Source organism: Hyla sarda, chromosome 12 (genome assembly GCF_029499605.1).
Source record: "Hyla sarda isolate aHylSar1 chromosome 12, aHylSar1.hap1, whole genome shotgun sequence".
Classification (NCBI taxonomy): domain Eukaryota; kingdom Metazoa; phylum Chordata; class Amphibia; order Anura; family Hylidae; genus Hyla; species Hyla sarda.
The window spans coordinates 35,969,907-35,982,278 of NC_079200.1; the positions used below are offsets into that span (position 1 = coordinate 35,969,907).

At 45.5% G+C, this 12,372-nt stretch overlaps 1 protein-coding gene across 4 annotated transcripts in view; it reads left to right on the forward strand.

The window, feature by feature from the left end:
- The window catches only part of LOC130296588 (lysozyme C-1-like), a 97,987-nt gene that overhangs the window by 5,597 nt on the left and 80,018 nt on the right, over positions 1–12,372 (forward strand). For 2 of the 4 annotated variants that reach the window (XM_056548283.1, XM_056548280.1), the window contains exon 2: positions 10,350–10,457. The exons of the other annotated variants lie outside the window; for them this stretch is intronic. The gene's annotated coding sequence lies outside the window, so the exon portion shown is untranslated. The remainder of the gene's footprint in view (positions 1–10,349; positions 10,458–12,372) is intronic. 4 annotated transcript variants of the gene reach the window in all.

The following is a 12,372-nucleotide window of genomic DNA, read 5'->3' on the forward strand; positions in this document are numbered from 1 at the left end:
TGAGTCTTTAGATATTGGGGGCTGTTCCACTGGATTTAGGGGATTTAGTTGCGGTCCAGTAGTCACGCTAGCTTTAGCGGGGGTAGTTTAGAACTCATGGTTTTAGTTCAACTGAGGCCGGTAGGTTTTTCAGGCCTAGCGTGTCTCTGCAAGTTGCGCAGATCTGTCCTGTTAGTCTGGCATCCACGAGAGCAGAAACCCAAGAGAGCGATAATTGGCTACAGCTCCCTTATATAGGCAGGGGCTGGACTATTGCTAATTGGTCCATACTTGTGTCAATCACCATTACAAAGACTTGTGGGCAACACGTTACCCAAGGACCTCCAAAGGTCCTCCAAAGGTCCTGTGACGCTAAACAAGGTAAGCACTATACATTATATTAGATATACATTATTATTAAATATATACATCTATTAACATTAGAGAATTAGACTTGAGGAGAGGCGACTAGGGGCTGTCCCACCTGAGGGACCCTACATGAGCATAGTTACTCTGACTTTGGGGACCTCTACACTAGGTACCGTATGCAATACAGTACCGGGACACCACACTAACATGCTGGTGTTGCCCCATACTTTTTATTTTCACAAGCAGTAAAAGGAAAAAAAGACCCCCAAAATTTGTAACGCAATTTCTCCTGAGTACGGAAATACCCAATATGTGGGCGTAATATGCTCTACGGGGGCACAACAAGGCTCAGGAGTGAGAGCGCACTATGTACATTTGAGGCCTAAATTGGTGATTTGCACAGGGGTGGCTAATTTTACAGCGGTTATGACATAAACGCAAAAAATTAATACCCATGTGAGACCCCATTTTGTAAATACACCCCTCACGGAACGTAACACGGGGTATAGGGAGCCTTAACACCCCACAGGTTTTTGACGAATTTTCGTTAAAGTTGGATGGGAAAATGAGAAAAAAAAATATTTTCACTAAAATGCTGGTGTTACCCAAAATTTTTCATTTTCACAAGGTAAAATAGGAAAAAAGCCCCCCTAAAATATGTAACACCATTTCTTCTGAGTATATAAATACCCCATATGTGGATGTAAAGTGCTCTGTGGGCGAACTACAATGCTCAGAAGAGAAGGAGCGCCATTGGGATTTTGTAGACAGTGGTGTGGAAATTAAAAAAAAAAAAACTACTTGTCCAAGGGACTAAAGCTGAACACAATCTACTTGTCCCTCAAGAAAATCCACTTGTCCTGGTAGATGAAATAATTTCAACCAAAACAGTACGATCCACCCCACTAGACCACCAGGGATGGTTATAAGATTCCTTTAGACACTGCTGTCAACTTTAATAGAGGTGATCTAATGGTTTAATAGCGGCCACGGTGATCGCAGCATGCCAGGCTATTAGTGGAGGGAGAGCTGTAGCTCCTTTTACACCCGAGGCAAGCCCAGAAAATTGCCCCCCCCCCCCATCTGACCCCCTATAACTCCAATTTTTTCCATATACAGGGATGAGGGTAATCTTGTGTGACATGATCTGTAGTTTTTATCAGAACTTTTATTAGGAAAGGGGCTTATTCACATATATACGCACTTCTTAAAATATTTTAATCACTATAGGGACTTATATATGGAGTTTTGCTTCTCCAGTTTGTGTCCTGCAATTTATTTACTCTAATTATGTGTCAGAAAATGCTGGAAGTTGCATTTAGTTACTAGATAACTACAACTCCAAGCATGCCCTGATACAGTCTATGGTTGTGTGGGTGTTGCAGCATGTTGCACTGTATAGTTAAGGTTATTGTGTAACATGCTGGGAGTTGTAGTTTTGGTTTGTGTCAGCTGCAGAGCCATTCGATGTGTCAAGGAATACTGGGAATTGCAATTAGTAACTACAACTCCCAGCATGCCCTGATACAGCCTATGGTTGTGTGGGTGTTGCAGCATGTTGCACTGTATAGTAGTACAGTTAAGGTTATTGTGTAACATGCTGGGAGTTGTAGTTTTGGTTTGGGTCAGCAGCAGAGCCATAGGATGTGTCAAGGAATACAGGGAATTGCAGTTAGTAACTACAACACCCAGCATGCCCTGATACAGCCTATGGCTTTGCAGCTGACCCGAACCAAAACTACAACTCCCAGCATGTTACACTTTATAGTTCTACAGATTAGGTTATGGTGCAACATGCTGGGAGTTGTAGTTTTGGTTCGGGCGTGTTTGCGTGCATCCATGGGGCTCTTGGTTGGCGGGTGAGTATGAAGGCGGTGGGATTCTGGGGGTGCAATTTAGTGCGGGTGGCCAGAAACCACTAAAAATAAATAAAATTGGATAACACAACTGGCAGCAGCACTTGTCAGTCCGCCCCTGTACAAAACATACATGTACATGCATACACATATCATACATACACATATACATACACCAGGCCACTGCCCCCTATATCATACATTACATACATACATCACATACATACATCATACATACACCTTCCCCCCCCCCCACATCATACATTACATACACACATCATACATACACATACACTCACACCATAAATATACACCATACATATGCACACATCATACATACACCCACCGCTGCCCCCTATATCATACATTACATATACACATCACACATACACAGACACCATACACACATCATATATATACATGACACTTACACCATACATATTAGGGATCGACCGATATCATTTTTTTAGGGCCGATACCGATAATCGGGGGAGGTTAGGGCCGTTAGCTGATAACTTATACCGATATTCCGGTATAAGTTATCGGCTATTTATCCCCCCGCAACACCGCCGCAGATCATTGATTTAAAGCGTGTGCAGGGGCTTTTGCGGTGCCATAGACCGCCGCCGCCACCCGCTACTCTCCCCCTGCCTGTCCGGGGGTCCCGAGTCCTATCACCGCCACCACTCCCCCCACTGCCGCACCGCTCCGCGCCCCCTACCGCCGCACCACATGGCGACGCACCCCCCACTGCACCGCCTTGGCCCCATTGCCTCCCCCATCCCCGGTTTTATAATTACCTGTTCCTGGGGCCCAGGGTCCACTCTACATCTGGCTGCGGTGGCGTCCTCCTGAGCTGTCACTGTGCGCACTGACGGTGACGTCACGTCGCGCATGTCACGTCACTAGTCATTGCGCACAGTGTAACGTAGGACGCAGCAGGAACCAGAAGTAGCGTGGGCCCTGGGAACAGGTAATTATAAAACCCGGGATGGGGGAGGCAATGGGGCCGGGGCGGTGCGGCGGGTCGGCCGTGGTGCAGTGCAGCGGTGCGGGGGGGGCGGTCGCGGTGCGATGGGGGCGGTGCGGTGGGCGGGGCATTATCGGCAAGGTAATTGCCGATACCGATAATGCCCTAAATCGTGATTATCGGCCGATTATATCAGCCAAACCGATAATCGGTCGATCCCTAATACATATGCACACATTATACATACACCCGCCGCTGATATACCCCACATCATACACACATTACACATACACTTCATATATCTACATGACACATACAGACCATACATATGCACACATTATACATACACCCGCCACTGATACACCCCACATCATACACACATCACACATACACTTCATATATACACATGACACATACACCATACATATGCACACATTATACATACACCCGCCACTGATACACCCCACATCATACACACATCACACATACACGGACACCATAGACATATACACTTCATATATACACATGACACATACACCATACATATGTACACATCATACATACATCCGCCACTGATACACCCCCCCCCCCCCAATCATACATTACATACATATACAACCACCCTTCTCGCCGCCTGCATGCTCGGCCTCCTCACCTGAGCCGGTGTGAGGTGAAATCCCCAGCCCGTGCAGTGCAGTCTCCTCACACACGTCCTCTCTCCGCTCTGTATTTTCCTCCTCCGTGAATACTTGAAACCTCCCCGTGATAAATGAGGTCCTGTGTAGACAGAGCAGGGGGAAGGGAGAGGCTGTGTGTGGGGGAGGGAGGAGCTGTGTATGTCCACATTCTCCCCGTCTTCTTGTATTATGCAGAGCTGCGCTCTCCATCCTCCGGGAGGGGGGAGGAGGGGGCGTGGCTTAATAATCTCCTGCAGACCTTCCTCGGGCTCTGCCCTCGCTCCTGAGATCCCCTCACACTGCCCCCTCCATATACCCTGAGCACCGGTGTGAGGTGCAGATTTGCATCGGCTCCTGCACCGCACACCGGCATTAAAGAAAAATAAGGGAGAAGTCTGTCTGTCCCTGCTAGCCCAATACAGGGCTAAATCTATGAAAAAAATTCACCTGCCCGGCTCCCAAAACTACTTGTCCTGGGCGTCGGGCGATAGGATTTCCACATCCCTGGTAGAGAGAATGTGTCTGGAAGGCCACGTGTGTTTACAAAGCCCCCCGTGGTGCCAGAACAATGGACCCCCCCCCCCATGTGGCCCCATTTTGGAAACTACACCCCTCACAGAATTTAATAAGGGGTACAGTGAGTATTTACACCCCACAGGTGTCTGACAGATTTTCGGAACAGTGGTCCGTGAAAATGAAAAATGAAATTTTTCATTTGCACAGCCCACTGTTCCAAAGATCTGTCAAAGCCAGTGGGGTGTAAATGCTCACTGCACCCATTATTATATTCCGTGAGGGATTCAGTTTCCAAAATGGGGTCACATGTGGGAGGGGGGGGTCCACTGTTCTGGAACTAAGGGGGGCTATGTAAATGCACAAGTCGGGGGGACTTCCATTCCAAACAAATTCTCTCTTCAAAAGCTCAATGGCGCTCCTCCTCTCCTGAGCATTGTGGTGCGCCAGCAGAGCACTTTACATCCACATATGGGGTATTTCCATACTCAGAAGAAATGGGGTTACAAATTTTGGGAGTCTTTTTCTCCTACTACCCCTTGTGAAAATGAAAAGTATGGGGCAACACCAGCATGTTTGCGTAAACATTTTTATTTTTTTACACTAACATGCTGGTGTAGACCCCAACTTTTCCTTTTCATAAGGGATAAAAGAAGAAAAATCCCTCTAAAATTTGTAACACAATTTTTCCTGAGTACGGAAATAGCCCATATATGGCCCTAAACTGTTTCCTTGAAATACGACAGGGCTCTGAAGTGAGAGAACGCCATTTGCATTTGAGGCCTAAATTAGGAATTTACAATAGTAGTGGACCCCGATACAAGGATGGTGCTTGTCTCCACCAAAAACCTATGGCAGTGTTTCCCAAACAGAGTGCCTCCAGCTGTTGCAAAACTCCCAGCCTGCCAGGACAGTCAATGGCTGTCCGGCAATACTGGGAGTTTTTGTTTAGCAACAGCTGGAGGCTCCATTTAGGAAAAACTGCCGTATGAGATGTTTTTCATTTTTATTGGGGGGGGGGGGGGGCGTGTAAGGGGGTGTGTATGTAGTGTTTTACTTTTTATTTTGTTTTAGTGTAGTGTAGTGTTTTTAGGGTACATTCACACAGGCGAGGGTACACAGTGAGTTTTCCGCTGGGAGTTTGAGCTGCGGCGGAAAATTTGCCGCAGCTCACACTTGTAGAAGGAAACCCAATGTAAACCCGCCCGTGTGAATGTACCCTGTACCCTGAGTGTACATTCACATGGGGGGGGCAAACCTTCAGCTGTTGTAAAACTACAACTCCAAGAATGCACTGACAGACCGTACATGCTGGGAGTTGTAGTTTTGCAACAGCTGTAGGCACACTGGTGGGGAACCACTGAGTTAGGAAACAGACTCTAGCTCAGTGATTCCAACCCGGGTGCCTCCAGCTGTTGCAAAACTACAACTCCCAGCATGTACAGTCTATCAGTGCATTCTGGGAGTTGTAGTTATGCAACAGCTGGAGGCACACGGGTTGGAATCACTGAGTTAGGAAACAGACTCTAGTTCAGTGTTTCCCAACCAGCTTGCCTACTGCTGTTGCAAAGCTACAACTCCCAGCATGCACTGACAGCCAAAAGGCATGCTAGGAGTTGTAGTTATGCAACAACTGGGGAAGAACAGTTTGGAGACCGCTAAGTAGTGGTCTCCAAACTGTGGTCCTCCAGATGTTGCAAAACTACAACTTTCAGCATGCAATGACTGCCTGGGCTTGCTGGGAATTGTAGTTTTGCAACATCTGGAGGGCTACAGTTTGGAGACCACTGTATAGTCAACCACGGTTTTAGGTCCGGTTGGAAAAGCGAATACGGGGCAAAAATGAGCCGACCGAAGCGAATGTTTCACTCCGGTCGACTCATTGAAATGAATTACTATATGGGCGCATACGGCCGGGATACGTTAAAAATGTGGTGTGAACCCACCCATAGCGAAGGGGTGGGATACTTTCCTATTGGTTGCTGGGTATGTTGCTAATCTCCGACATCTGTATTTGCATCATTCTCATTGGCCCACAAGCTAAAAGAAAGGAGGGATCAATATTCGCGAATATTCGCATATGCGAATATTCGCGCGCCAGTCTCACACAGTAGTATTAGAGCCTTCTATACAGCACACAAGCTGAAAGCAGAGAGGGAAGATCACTGTGATGTGTATTGTGAAAAAAAGGCAAATATTCTTAATTGCAAATATATAGTGCTTTATTCGCAAAAAAATTCACATTGCGACTATTCGCGAGCAATACTATTACTAACTGTGAACCATGGATGGAGTGAGAAGGGCTTATGAGGAGCCCGGTTTCAAGTCACCACGTGTCTGGGAGCTGGTGTGGGTCCCAAGATGGAGGCTGCTGCTCCTTTTACTGGCGGGAGATACTTCCCCTTGTACAGTGTCGCTTGCACTTTCAGTTACTTCAGACCCTTAGCACGTGTTTAGCAAGCATGGCCAGGAGGTAAGAGGGTCAGCACACTGTAGTAGTTATGACTTTTAGTTGTGCTGTATGCGTTCTCCTCCACAAGGAGAGCTGACTGAGGATCACCCACAGAGCACGCAGCTATCGTCACTCAGGCGCTCCCCTCTGGTGCCCGGATCAGGAAGGGTGCTGCTATCCTCTCGAAGTCGGGGCTCCGTTACTCCGAAGCTGTGGGAAACATGCAGTAAGGGAGGAGACTGCCGTGGATATGGCGTCTGTCAGAAGGAGGCCACAGGTTCCGTGGTTCGGGTGAGTTTGCGCAGAGTTTTCTCTCAGGTGGGCAACGTTGACTGCAGTTCAGAGGACCAGATGAGTCTTTTGAGCTGTGTATTTAGTAGATTTGCGGACAATAACCACTGTTTTAAGAGGAGACAGAGCTCACCCAGGGCACATCTCCCTCCATGGACTTCTGGCCACGCCCCCTCGAAATCAAATAGTCTTAACCCCTTAACCCCTTAAGGACTCAGGGTTTTTCCATTTTTGCACTTTCGTTTTTTCCTCCTTACCTTTTAAAAATCATAACTGTTCCGCTCTCAAAACACTGACTATGTGTGATTCTAAACGGACAGCTAAACACTTGTTAGAGACTCCAGTAAACAGAAGCCCATGCTTGTATTGTCCACCAGAGGACTCCAACTTTATTTTAGTCTGTGAAACTGCAATACAATACAATAACAACATATCAGTACACATGGAATCATTAGCCTAGCATAAATGACAAATAACTAAGCAGAAAGGCACTTACAGGTGATGATGTCCCAAACCTCATGGGAGAGATAGATACATGCTGCCTGCACAGTGGAAGAGTGACCTCAAGATGGTGTAAGAACTTCCTGGAACAAAGGTCACTTCCTGTCTGTATAAACTATCTGTGTAAGTAAAGCTGATATTAACTTCTGCCACTAGATGGCAGTGGTACACTACACAACCTATCATTATAATGCAGTTAACCTAAAAATGCAGCACAATAACCCTCTCAATTTTTCACCTAAAAATCCATATTATGGCTTATTTTTTGCATCACCAATTCTACTTTCCAGTGACATTAGTCATTTTACCCAAAAATTCACGGCGAAGCGGAAAAAAAAAATCATTGTGCGACAAAACTGAAGAAAAAAACGCCATTTTGTAAATTTTGGGGGCTTCCGTTTCTACGCAGTGCATTTTTCGGTAAAAATTACACCTTATCATTCTTCTGTAGGTCCATACGATTAAAATGATACCCTACTTATATAGGTTTGATTTTGTCGTACTTCTGGAAAAAAACATAACTACATGTAGGAAAATTTATAAGTTTAAAAATGTCATCTTCTGACCCCTATAACTTTTTTATTTTTCCGTGATCTGAAGTTTTTAACGGTACGATTTTTGTTTTCATCTGACTTTTTGATCACTTTCTATTCCTTTTTTAATGGTATAAAAAGTGACCAAAATACGCTTTTTTGGACTTTGGAATTTTTTTGCACGTACGCCATTGACCGTGCGGTTTAATTAATGATATATTTTTTGATAGTTTGGACATTTACACATGCGGCGATACCACATATGTTTTTTTATTTTTTTTTATTTACACAGTTTTATTTTTTTTATGGGAAAAGGGGGGTGATTCAAACTTTTATTAGGGAAGGGGTTAAATGACCTTGCACACACTGATCTCCTATGCTGATCACTGGCGTGTATTAACACGCCTGTGATCAGTGTTATCGGCTCTTGACTGCTCCTGCCTGGCAGTCAAGGCAGGTAAGGGCCCTCCCGGTGTCCTGTAAGCTGTGCGGGACGCCGCGATTTCACCGCGGTGGTCCCGAACAGCCCGACTGACTAGCCGGGATACTTTCACTTTCGCTTTAGAAGCGGCGGTCAGCTTTGACCGCAGCTTCTAAAGGGTTAATACTGCACATTGCCGCGATCGGCAATGTGTGGTATTAGCCGCGGGTTCCGGCAGCGCGACCCCGCTTCATATCGCGGGAGCCGGCGCAGGACTTAAATATACGTCCTGCGTCGTTAAGGACGTACTGGTACGTCCTGAGTCCTTTCCCTTTCTATAACGCGGGGCCACATAGCGGGTCGGGTCCGCCCTCTAACAACGGCCAGGACCCGTGGCTAATAGCGCGCGGCAGTGATTGCGGTGCCGCGCGCTATCAACCCTTTAGACGCAGCGTTCAACTTTGTCTAAAATGAAAGTGAAACCATGCTGGTTAGCTCAGGGAGCTGTTCGGGATAGCCGCGGCGAAATCGCGGCATCCCAAACAGCTTACAGGACAGCCGGAGGGTCCCTACCTGCCTCCTCGCTGTCCGATCGCCGAATGACTGCTCAGTGCCTGAGATCCAGGCATGATCAGTCAAGCGGCAGAATCATCGATCACTGGTTTCCTATGAGAAACCATTGATCAATGTGAAAGATCAGTGTGTGCAGTGTTATTGGTCCCTATGGGAGCTATAACACTGCAAAAAAAAAGTGAAAAAAAAAGTGAATGAAGATCATTTAACCCCTCCCCTATTAAAAAAAAAAAAAAAACTGTGTAAATAAAAAACATATGTGGTATCGTCCCGTGTGGAAATGTCTGAATTATAAAAATATATCGTTAATTAAACCGCACGGTCAATGGCATACGCGCAAAAAAATTCCAAAGTCCAAAATAGTGTATTTTTGGTCACTTTTTATATCATGAAAAAATTATTAAAAAGTGATCAACAAGTCCGATAAATTCAAAAAGGGTACCGCTAAAAACTTCAGATCACGGCGCAAAAAATGAGCCCTCATACCGACCCATACGCTGTAAAATAAAAAGTTATAGGCGTCAGAAGATACATTTTAAACGTATACATTTTCCTGCATGTAGTTATGATTTTTTTCAGAAGTACAACAAAATTAAACCGATATAAGTAGGGTATCATTTTAATCGTATGGACCTACAGAATAAAGAGTGTGTAATTTTTACCGAAAAATTTAGTGCGTAGAAACAGAAGCCCCCAAAAGTTACAAAATTGCGTTTTGTTTTTTTTTCTTCAATTTTGTCTCACAATGATTTTTTTTTCCATTTCGCCATAGATTTTTGGGTAAAATGACTGATGGTGGCGCAAAAAATAAGCCATAATATGGATTTTTAGGTGCAAAATTGAAAGGGTTATGATTTTTTAAAGGTAAGGAGGAAAAAGCGAAAGTGCAAAAACGGAAAAACCCCTGGTCCTTAAGGGGTTAAAGTGACATTGCACTCAAATCACCTTAAAGTGACAGCACCCAGCTCTCCAGATCAACTCGGCGATAGTGCCCCTACATCACCAGCAACAGGAACATCTGCTACACCAGCTTTAGGGTCCTGCCGGTCCAGCTTGCAGTCCATGTCTACCATGTGGGTGCCCCAGCAACAGCACCAGTATTTCTGGGGAATCCTGTCCTTCCTATCTACAATGGAGACCCCTTTACTCTGAGGGATTTCAAGGAGAAGATTCAGAATTTGTTTGTCTTTTACTCTCTCCCTCCTAATCAACAGGTACTGCTGCTCACAGGACAACTACAGAGACCAGCACTTGAGGAAGTCCACACCTGGCCCACCTACGAAAAGGCGATGATAGAGCAGATCTTCAAGGGGTTATACCAGGTATTTGAGTCACATTCTCCCTCAGAGGTATGCCTCTGGTTGTATGAGAGATGGCAGAAGCCAGGTGAGACTCTGAGAGCTTATGCAGTAGCTTTACAAAATGCCCTAAAGACTGTTCAAAAGCTAGATGGCATCACTCCTGATCAGGGTAACAAAGTATTGATGGACAGGTTTATTGATGGGGCTTTTAATAAATGGGACAAAGCTCAGTTGAGGATGTTGGTGGTACAAAATCCCAATTTGTCATTCTCTGCTTTTAAGAGACTGGCTATTCAGGTTATAGAGCCCGGAACTGAGTCTGAAGAGAGTTATGCCCTTATGCCAGAACCCCTGGGTGTGGCAGCCAGCCCCATACCATCACCACCGTCTCCTGCCCCATTGTCCAATACAAGTTCAAGTCCTGCCAGTCCGGAGTTACTACCTTCTTCGGATACCGAAGAGAAGGAGCCTGCTTTAAGTCTAGCTGAGTCAAGAGCTCCTGAAGAAGTTGATGTTCCTGAGTCCCAAGAGATTCTGCTGCGTAGGTCCCAACGGTCCACACAAGGGCAGTTACCAGCCAGATATTAAGACTAAGCATCTTATACAATGTACCGTATACAGTAAAGTACTACACATAATGTACACATAAATATTACACGTAGTCATGTACGTGTACGAGTAATGTACACCTCAAGTCACATGCAGTAGTACTGTATCACTCAAAATTACACAGTCTACTTCAATGTCAAATGTCTAATGTCATATGTTCTTGTGTTCATGCACAGGATACTTTACTGGCCAGAAGGTATTCCTGATATTGAGTAACGCACGTAATCAAGGCTACGGTAACAGAAATGTCAAATGTTATCAACATAAAATGTCTAGCATAAAACGTCTAGCATAAACTTAATAGAGTGTTCTGGGGTGTTTTAAATGCCAAGGGACCCCAGTAGCCAAGGCATTGGGCAGAGAGCCTCAGTCCACCCAATCCGCAAATGTCTAGTTGAAAGTATTAAGTCTAGTCATGTATAGTATATTACATGTATAGTCAAAATGTTGTGTTAATTATTATGCACAGTCAAGCATCATCAAATGCATAGCTATAGGTCTTTAAGTAAAGTTATCGGTACTAGTCATAGTCCTTATTAATCCTATTCTGAGTTGAGCAACCAAAATCTGAGCATGTATGGACAATTATACAGAGACTCTTATGTTCTCAGTTTTTCTTTTCAAAGCAAATTACCAGCCTGGAAATGGGCGTTTGTTTGCAAAAATGCCCCAGGACTGCATCCGGCCCCATGGCCGCTTCGACCCTCAATCTTGACAGAACCTGTGTTGAGGCCGACTTTAAGTAGGAGGTTTGTAATGTCCCAGTACAGGACATGGTCCTGCACTACACTTAGGCCCTGTCAGGTTGAGTCCCTCAGTGACCTGGGGGCTCTCCTGCAGTGTCTCCCCTGCTGTTACTTTAATGTTATTTATTGTACTATATGTATAGTCAGTATACTAATGTATAGCCAGTATAAAAGACCGTTGGAGGACTAATGTAATTGTCTAAAGGACCTGTGAGATGTTACATGTTATGTATAAAGCCTGATGGGCTGTATTTGTGCGAGGGGCGGAAGTAATTATCGCTCCCTGCACTTCCAGGTGGGGCTCATTGGGAACAGGTGGGGGCGTGTGTATATAACTTCCCCCTCCCCTACAGGGGCGGAGCACGTGTCGTTTGTGGAATCTCTGCTTCCTGTGGCAGGCTGGTGTTTGAATCTCCCACAAAAATCTTCAGAGCTGCTGCTCATGGTGCGGAGGCCTCACTGATCATGAGTCTGGGGGGTGCAGGCGCGGCATTCCTGGCAGCTCCGCTGGCTGTCTTATCTGGGGATGCTGTCTCACTCTGATTATAAGGTAATATTGGGCAGGTATGGTGCTGACTGGC